General features: G+C 32.8%; 1 pseudogene; it reads left to right on the forward strand.

Moving 5' to 3' along the window:
- The first annotated feature begins 302 nt into the window (after positions 1-302).
- Positions 303-9613, forward strand: LOC132376099 (nuclear receptor coactivator 7-like; annotated as a pseudogene).
- The last annotated feature ends 904 nt before the right edge of the window (positions 9614-10517 follow it).

Here is a 10517-nt window from a genome sequence, read left to right on the forward strand (position 1 = left end):
CACATGAAAAGATGCACCACATCATTAATTATTAGAGAAATGCAAACCAAAACTACAATGAGGTATCACCACACACAGGTCAGAATGGCCATCATCAAAAAATCTACAAATAAGTGCTGGAGAGGGTGCGGAGAAAAGGGAACCTTCCTACACTACTGGTGGGAATGTAAATTGGTGAAACTACTATGGAGAACAGTACGGACATACCTTAAAAAACTAAAAATAGACTTACACTATGATCCAGTGATCCCATTCCTGAGCATATACACAGAAAAGACAAAAGCACTAATTTGAAAAGATACATGCACCACAAAGTTCAAGGCGGCACTATTTATAATCGCCAAAACATGGAAGCAACGTAAGTGACCATCAAATAGATGAATGGATAAAGATGTGGTATTACCTATATTACTCAGCCATAAAAAGAATGAAATAATGCCATTTGCAGCAACATGGATGGAGTTAGAGTTTATCATACTAAGTGAAGTCAGACAGAGAAAAACAAATATATAATATCACTTACGTGTGGAATCTAAAAAATAATGCAAGTGAACTTATTTATAAAACAGAAACAGACTCAGACATAGAAAACAAACTTATGGTTACCAAAGGGGAAGGGAGAGGGAGGGATAACTGGGACTATGGGATTAACAGATAAACATTATTAAATTTTTTTAAAAAGTAGAATAATTTCTGACCATATTATTAGCAAATGCAATATAAGTTTTTTTGAAAGGAGAAAGTATGTATAAATTTGAACTCTAGCTTTTAAAGGCCAGATAATATCAACAATTACTGAAAAGTGAAGGAAATTGGGAGAGAGCTAAGAAAGAGCTTATTTAAGCTTTGCTTTAAATGGAGGGCTTCAGTCTTTAAAGATACTGTTAAATCTTTACTTCGACAACTAGAAAAAGCACACTAAATATATAATAATACAACCAAAAATAAAAGCAAGAAATCTAAGAGGGTAAGAAATATAAAAATTTTAACAAGATGACAAATTATAAACAAATATAGCTCATAAAAACAAATTAAATGCATTAAAATTTCTTGCTAAAAATGTATTTCCTAAGTTTTCAAACATGCAATATAGCCTATGCTGTAGATATAGGGTATACCTCAAGAAAAATATACAAAAAATATTAAAAACAAAAGGTTGATCAAAGCCGTGTCTAACTAATATAAATAAAAAGAGCCCTCCAAATCCATAGTAATATTGCATAAAATAGAACTCAAGATAATGAACATTAAATTATACCTTGTATGAAAGGGTGAAATTCATGATCAAAATATAATTGTAATGAAAAATTTTGCAAAGTCATAAAAATACTTTGTGTAAAACTGTTAGGAAATGCAAATATAAGTAGACAGAAGTAAAAAGGCAATTATTACATTTTGATGTTCTTTCCCATCTTTAGCAGATCAAGTGGGCAAAACATATACAAAGATAGTGTTTATTTAATGGTATAAGTAATATGGTTAATTTATTGAAGGGATAATACACTTTGTATTATCTTTTTCACCTTCTTTATAACTACACCAATGAAATATTTACCAAAAAAAAGTTTGTTCAAAGACAATCTCAATCAATTTTATGGGCCACAATCTCTATACATATTGTGACTCCATACACACTCAGACTAAACTATAACAAAAGCCACCTTTATATCCAGGCATTTGATTTTTTTTAAAATGCTGTGCTATAGAGTTGTTAACTGAACTGTATTTATTGATTTTGTCTAAATTATTTCCAGCATGTTCATTTTCTCTGTTGTAATAGAGTACATTTATGCTTTATAACTTTTTAAAAAATTACCTTCCAATGCTTCCTATTTCAATACTTTATAAAAACATCCAATACAATTATTTTAAAACAATTATACTTTTTAATTAATATTATACATTTTAGTATTAATTTCTCTTACTCCTTTCTTTTTTGTTTGCTAATATTTTCACTTTCTTGGTTGATTATTCAATTCAGTTAAAATAGCTTAACATCAGATAGCCCTACAATCAATTCAATATACCAAAATGGCATTTCATAAATTTTAACATTCGTCAAAAACTTCATAACTGCTGAATATGAAGCTATTTTATTATATCAAAAGGTAAAATTATATGAAAATGTAAATGGATAGTGTCTGAAACTAAGTTATAAAAATTGTAACAAGTTTTGCCTAACTCTTCTGCATAAACTCTTGGGCATTCACACCCATGACAGACACAAATACACACACACTTGAACACACATGTAATTAGGCAAAGTTAATCAGTGTTCCTTATAGCCAAATGTACCACAGCCTTTAATATGGTAAGATGCATTTAGAGATTGTCTTTGTGTCATTTCTTCAATTAAGACGTATTTATTTAAGTGAAAATCATTAACATTGTCCTTATCTCTAAGTAGTTTGATCATGCATGCTTATCCTCTTCCTCTGGTCTATCTATAGTTTCTCATTGCTCTACAATGAATAGGTATTGATGAAAAGTAACATTTTTTAAAAAAGTATTTAACTAGAATAAATCATGAGAGACATTTGAAATCTTATAGTGGGGAAAATTTTCTTATGATATCAAAACTAAAAAAAACACATAGAAACACGCTTTTATTAGGCAAATTTCAAATGTACCCAAAAGAGAAAGTATTGAAAATGAACCCACGTGTAGCACCTCAAAAATTATCACTTTGCTTATCTTGTTTTCTTTATTTCATCCACCAACACCATTTTCCTTTTCTTTCAAATTCAACATATGTAATATACCTATAAAAACTTCTATATATATCTCTAGAGATAAGTTTTATTAGCATAAATTCAGTATTAATTTTAAGCAAATTTACCAAAAATCTTAATTTACCCTAAAATGTCTGTAATTTGAGATGTCACTTTTTTTTTTTTTTTACAAAAAATATTTTTGGTTGATTTGTCAAATAAGACAGTTTCACTTCAATTTAATAGTAGTGCATTATTGAACAATATTGTAGTTAACTATAATAAAGTAATATAATAAAACAAGGTCTATACATATATTTCTATTCATTTACTTAGGTATAATTTTATATATCTACATATATATACACAGTTTCTCTCCCTCTCTGTTTTTAAAAATCTTTTTCTATTTAAGTATAATAAATATACAGGAAGATATACATCTTAAGTATATAGTTTAATGAGTTCAGACAAATGAATGTACCCATATAACTCATATCCATATTAAGACGTAAAAAATTCTTCACATCAGAAAGTTCCCTCTTGCCACTTTGCAGTACATCTACTACTCATCAGGCAGACACTCTTCCAATTTTGGTTACCTAATTTTTGCCTATTCTGAAAATTCACGCTAATCAAATCAGAGGGTAAAAACTGTATAAGAACAGCATGATTTTTGTGAGAGTCAAATTTTCGTTGCATATAATGGTTGTTCACTCCTTTTAATTGCTGAAAGTATTCCATTGTATGGCTATTTTACAATACATTTATTTATTCAACCCTTTTATTATGGAATATTTCCTTTTTTTGGCCACTGTGAAGAAAACTTCTATGCATATGATTTTAGAAGTCATTTGTGAATACATTTTTATTTCACTTGGATAAACATGTGAGTGGAACTCCTAGCTCATAGATATATGTTTACAAAAACTATCAAATAATTTTTACAAAGTGGTTGTTTAATTTTATACTTTTGCCAGTAATGTAAGAGAGTTTGGTATACATTTGAGGTTTTAGTATTTTTAATAATAGTCATTCTAGTAACATAGAGTAGTACTTCAATATGGCAAAATTTGCATTTTTTCTGATGAGTATTATTGTTGAGTACTTTTCCATATGCTTCTTGGCCATGTGCATATTTTCCTTTTAGAAGTATCTGCTTAAGTGTGTCGATCATTTTTGTGTTCTTTGTATTTTTATTTAAAATGTAATTTAAATATATATATTATAGATAATATTCATTGTATATTTATACTACAATTTATTTATAATATAATACATCTTTATTTTATTACATAGTTTACTACAATATACAACAGGAATAATGGCTAGTAAAATAAGGGAAGAACACAACAAAGATTAGAATGGAAATAAAACTGTCTTTATTATAGGTATTTTATTGTATTAATATTATAGGTACAAACCCTAAAAGAGATGGAAAACTCTATTAGGACAGTTACTTTATCAAGTAATTTTAGCAAGGTCACAGGACACAAGATCAATTACAAACGCCATTTGTAATTCAGAATACTCAAAAAAAAAAAAAAAACCCAACCATAGTAGCATCAAAATTAAAATACTAAAGAATATATTTAGTCACATATCCTTAGAGCAGGGAACTACAAAGCACTGCAAAGAGAAATTAAAGAAAATGTGATAAACGGAGATCTGGTGTTAATGGATTGAAGGATTTGATATTGTTAAACTGCAACTCTGCCCAAATTGACCTGTGATTGCATATCAACATCCTAGGTTTTATAAGTCAACAGGTTGACTTTTAAATTTTTATGCAGAGTCATATAACCTAATATAGCCAAAACAACCCTGAGGAAAAAAAACAAGGTTGGACAAATGTAGACAGGTAATTCAGTATGAAATAACTCTTCACCAAGTGTCACTAACTAACCATATGTATATCTGTATAGAAAACTAGTTGGGGCAGGGGTTTTACTTGTTTACAGTTTTATTCCCTTCTGACAATCTTAGCCTTTTAGTTGAAGTAGTTTGTCCATTAACATTTAATCTAATTAATATTGTTGGATTGAATATACCACTTCTTAATTTGTTGTGTAGTTGTCTATTATTTTAATTTATCTAGTTCTCTTTTCTTGCTTTTTCCTTTATTTGAATTTCAAAAAAGGCATTTTAGTATGTGTTTAATGTGTTCTCAAAATATTTTATTTAGAAATTAACATCTTTTTTCATAAGTGAGAATTCTAACCCTCATGTATCATATCCTTTTCCTAGAAAAGTTATGGCAGTTAACATATCAACACATTGTGCATTACAGAAATGTATAATCCCTGTTCTTTTAACCAGGAATTTGTTTTCTTAAGATATAAACATAACTAAATATAAATGTAACTAGAGCAATGACTACTTCACTCACAGTTTATTATGTTTTAGCTTGTAATTTTTGTTCGTTTTGTGTTATTTTGGCAGGTTTTAGCAGGATTATATGTGCTTCATAATTAGGTAGCTTTCAATCATTTCCTAAATTCTATGTGTATTTATATTTTATGGATATTATCCTCACTCATAAAATTAGAAAGCTAAGACTCAGAAAGATTAAGTCATTTCCTAAAGTCATGTAAGTGATGAAGTCAGAATTAGAATCCAGGCCATATTATTTCTAAACTACATATTTCTAAAACAATATACAGCATTATATCCTCACAGAACTTGTTGTCAGAGAGCTCACACTCTCATTAGCAAATTGTCTATAAAATAATTTTATAATATAAATTGGATCTTAAGTAATTTAAAGTAGATATAAATGTAGAAGTAATTAATATTTATATTAATATTCCTAATTTTATTTCAAATGATAAAAATTCAGGATGAAACTTCTGACTCATTCTGAGTTTATACAGGTACAGATGCTTACAACAAAGGACTGATTCATTAATTGACAATAAGATCAAATGTTGACTTTTAAAATTTGGTATCAAATTGATAGATGAATGGATAGATGAATAGATAAAGAAGATGTGGTATGTATATACAATGGAATATTACTCAGCCACAGAAAAATGAAAATGTGCCATTTGTGACAACATGAATGGACCTAGAGGGTATTAAGCTTAGTGAAATAAGTCAGAGAAAGACAAATACCATATGATTTCACTTACATGTATATCTAAAACACAAACAAAACAGAAACAGTCTCAAACCTGTAGTTGCCAGAGAGGAGGGGATGAGGGATGGGTAAAATAGGTAAAGGATTAAGAGGTACAAACTCCCAGTTATAAAATAAAAATTTCATGAGAATGCAATATACAGCATAAGATAAATAATCAGTAATACTGTAATAACTTTGTATTGTAACACATGGTTACTAGACTTATTGTGGTGATCATTTTATGATGTATTTAAATGTCAAATCACTATGTTGCACACCTGAAACTAACATACTCTTTTTTTTTTTTTTTAATAAATTTATTTATTTATTTATTTATTTTTGGCTGTGTTGGGTCTTCGTTTCTGTGCGAGGGCTTTCTCTAGTTGTGGCGAGCGGGGGCCACTCTTCATTGCGGTGCGCGGGCCTCTCACTGTCGTGGCCTCTCTTGTTGCGGAGCACAGGCTCCAGACGCGCAGGCTCAGTAGCTGTGGCTCACGGTCCCAGTTGCTCCGCGGCATGTGGGATCTTCCCAGACCAGGGCTCGAACCCCCGTCCGCTGCATTGGCAGGCAGATTCTCAACCACTGCGCCACCAGGGAAGCCCCTAACATACTCTTGTATGTCTACTATACTCAAATTTTAAAAAACGTTTTTATATAATTCTGTAGTATAAATTTAGTTATTTTTGAAATTATTAATTGAATTGATATTATAATCATATAAAATTTGTCATACAAAATCTTCCCCAGAATTGTTTCACTGTGTTTGTTACATAACTTAAGTAGACTTGCTCTTTCTAAAAAGATATTACTTTGGGACTTCCCTGGTGGTGCAGTGGTTAAGAATCTACCTGCCAATGCAGGGGATACGGTTTCAAGCCCTGGTCTGGGAAGATCCCACATGCCGCGGAACAACTAAGCCTGTGCGCCACAACTACTGAGCCTGTGCTCTAGAGCCCGTGAGCCACAACTACTGAGCCCACGTACCACAACTACTGAAGCCCACTTGCGGAGAGCCCGTGCTCCACAAGAGAAGCCACCACAATGAGAAGCCCACGCACTGCAGCGAAGAGTAGCCCCCGCTCGCCACAACTAGAGAAAGCCCGCGCGCAGCAAAGAAGACCCAACACAGCCAAAAATAAATAAATAAATAAATTTTTAAAAAGATATTACTTTATATTTTCTTTTTTATGTAAATTTCTCTAGTAGCTCTTAACAACCATTCACTTGTTCCAGGGTTTATTATCCTAATTGAGAAAATGTGAAATGTAGTACCACAGCCACTTGAGTTGTAAAACTACTACATCTGTTTAGTTTGCGAAATGGACTCTCTGTTCCAGGAATTTACATTCTCATGTTCAGAGAAAGCCAATATAACTGGGGTTAATTTGTGGGAAAACATTTGAAATAAACAAGTAGGTGAGACTTTTCTCTCCTCTAAACCACTGAACATTTATTTCTTATTGAGAAAGGTAAATTATCATCCTTCTGTGAATTATATTTGAGGCAAGGGCATTCAGCAGTGAATAGGAAATGCAGTTCTCTGGCAGAAGTAGATATCAGTACCACTTTTAACTTATTGGGGGAAGAGGAAGTAGATAATGTGATTTTCTTGCTGTGAATACTAGTCTCTATTATGAATTAACAGGTGAATTTTATGAAGTAGACAGTTTTACTAGTGCTACCTTGAATCACGAAACATTTGAATTCTGTTAAGTAATTCATTTAAATATTGATTGATTGGTTGATTGATTTGTTTGGTTAATGGAATGTTATCTATTTGCCAAGCATAGGGGCTAGAATTCTGAATGTATATTTCAGAAAAGAAAATATCTTCTTTGTTTTCTGGGGATTTTTTTCTCATAAAAATGATCTATATTTATTCAGACCTGGAGGAGAAGTGAAATGATTTTTCAACTTGAATATAAGTAAAAGGGAATTTTTAAACTAATTCCTAGACTTAGTGCATACAGTGGCAGTCATGAAAATACTGGGAGATTTTGAATTAGAATCAAACTCTCTAAAAGGCTCCCATTATCATTCTAGGGTAAAAATACAAGTGCATGAATGGTTATAAATCTTGTTAATTGATTCTCTACAAAGCATTACCATCCATGTGCTTAATATTAGGTATGTATTTATTCTATAGTATGCATTATTAATTAACCCTTTAAACATAATTGTGAGGCAAAATTCTTTATAATTACTATAATCCAGCAATATTTATCTTTTATTATTTAAGTAATATACATAGCAAGGCATTGTTCTAAGTGCCTAAAAATATTAACACATTTAAAACTCATTACAACTCTATAAAATAGGTACAAATAAATATTATTCCTACTTTCAGCTGAGGAAAATTTGAAGAAACAATATTAAGGTCACACAACTATTAGGTAGTGGACCTGGGATTCATCATAAAAGCTATACCCTAAGTTCCATATTTGTTTTGTTGGGAGAGATAATAGCATAATGAATTTTCATATACTCATCACCCAGTTTCAACAACTAGAAATATCTGTCCAATTTTGTTTTAACTGTATCCTCCCCAACGTATCCACATTTTAGTGTTAGATGGAACTGAGCAAGGTCAGCAAGAACCTCTGACACTCATGCTGCATTTGAATCTATAGGCAAAGAAAATTCCTTTTTAGGGGATGATGACTTTGCTTACTTAGAAGAACTTTCTTCTCAAACTGATAGTGGAATGAACAAAAAAGACACCTCAAAGCAGTACCTTTGTCTTGACTGCGAGGAGCTAAGGTAGCTAAGTCACAAATAATTGGTTCTGCTACAGGAATTCAAATACACTCAACTCTGAATTTTTTGGGAACAGGGTGTGATGCTGAACTGACGGGGCCCTAGATTTAGAAGCCCGTGGGAATCATGATATAATGCTGGAAGTGGACACACAATTCGGTTCCCCAGAAAGCCAGGTGGAGAACACATTGAACATACATGGAGATATAAAGTTAAACTCATCGAATATTACCTTAATAAGAACAAAGAAGGGTCACAGATATGTGAAAACTTGCAGAAGACAGAATGAAATGATGGAAAAATTATTGAAACAGTGGGAAAATACATCACCCTTAGTAGTTCTTTTCTCCAGGCATGTGATCCCTCAACTGAGGGCAATTAAGAGCCGGATAAAACCTGAAGGAGAGAGAAAGTCTCTTTCACTGCAACTAGGTTCTTTAACAGAAGAAAATCTGAGTAAAAAGTCACTAGATTCCTCTTTGGTATCTACTTCAGATATCAGCTGCTAAGGTGCACATTGATAATAAATCTGAAATTCAGTTATGAGTGTTAAAGATAATTCAGGTATCCATTGGAAATATATGTCCTTCCAAAGAAGAGAAGAGTATTAAGATTCCACCCATATTTCTATAAAGTTGGAAAACCAATGAGAAAAGCCTTTGCTACTCACCCTGCAGCTGTGATCCAGCAGTACAACAAAGGAAGAAAGCAACCGGAGTACTGGTTTGTTGTTCCTTGGAGAGAAGTTGTCAGATGATAAAAGATCACCATGGATCCAGGAAAGCTGGCAGTTTCTTCTTACATACTGAGAGATGCTCACATTCACTGAAGATAAGTGCATATCAACTTTAAACCTTCCTTGTCTCCATTGCAGCTTGCAGAATCACATCCTTCTCTGAATCAGCTGAGGATGACAGTGGTGTGCTTGGGCTATTTGCAAGTGTCCAGAACTTGACTTATAAAACTGGCTTCTGGGCTGCACCTCACAGGCCTGCAAGCCTTGTAGTTGCCCAGCCTCAAGACTGAAGGAAGAGCCCCAAGACAGCACCAGAGACATCACTGGTTTAATAGACAGGAGATCTTACACACATGCTCAGCAGACGGCAGAAAGGACATGGCAGCCATCTTTGCTACTCAGGGGGGAAGGAAGCTACCATTTATAAGGGGAATTGACATCAGGCTGGCTCATCAACTACCAGGGAAACCAGCAGCTGAGGTACATCCCTCACAGCCCCTCAGTTTAACGATCATAATGAGGGCAAATGTTTCCTTTTAATAAACTAGCAGGTGGAGCCATCTGGCCTAAGGGGCAGGGTCAAGCATGTTTGCATGGGTAGGGTGTAGGTGAAGCAGGACTGGCCGAGCAGGGGACATACAAACAGCAAGAGAACAGCCATCATGAGTGGCCTGACCATATACTGGCACATCCAGGTTTTTCCTACTCTCACTCTTGGTGCTAATTTAAACATGACAACAGTGGATAATTCCACCTTATTTTAATTATCTAGTACAGGATTTCTCAAATTTGGCACTATTAACATTTTGAACTGCATAATTCTTTGTTTGAGGGGATGTCCTGTGCATTTTAGGATATTTATGAGCATCCCTGGCTTCTACCCAAAAGATGCCAGTAGCACCTCCCCAGTTGTGACAACCAAAAATGTCTCCAGACATTGCCAAATATCGTCTGAGGAATAAAATTGCTCCACATTGAGAACCACTGGTCAGTTATTGGACCATTAGACCACGGACTGTAGGCCATTCTGAAAGTAATTATGTGCCATTATAGCTGAATAATTTAGGGATTTGACTACTTAAGTTTTTTTGTACTTGATTATATTCGCGGTATTTATCTGCATGTACCTTGTTTTCTTTGCTAAACCTCAATTTTTTTGCAAAGAATTTCATTAAAATTTTTTTAACTTGAAAC

This window comes from Balaenoptera ricei, chromosome 12, assembly GCF_028023285.1.
Source record: "Balaenoptera ricei isolate mBalRic1 chromosome 12, mBalRic1.hap2, whole genome shotgun sequence".
Classification (NCBI taxonomy): domain Eukaryota; kingdom Metazoa; phylum Chordata; class Mammalia; order Artiodactyla; family Balaenopteridae; genus Balaenoptera; species Balaenoptera ricei.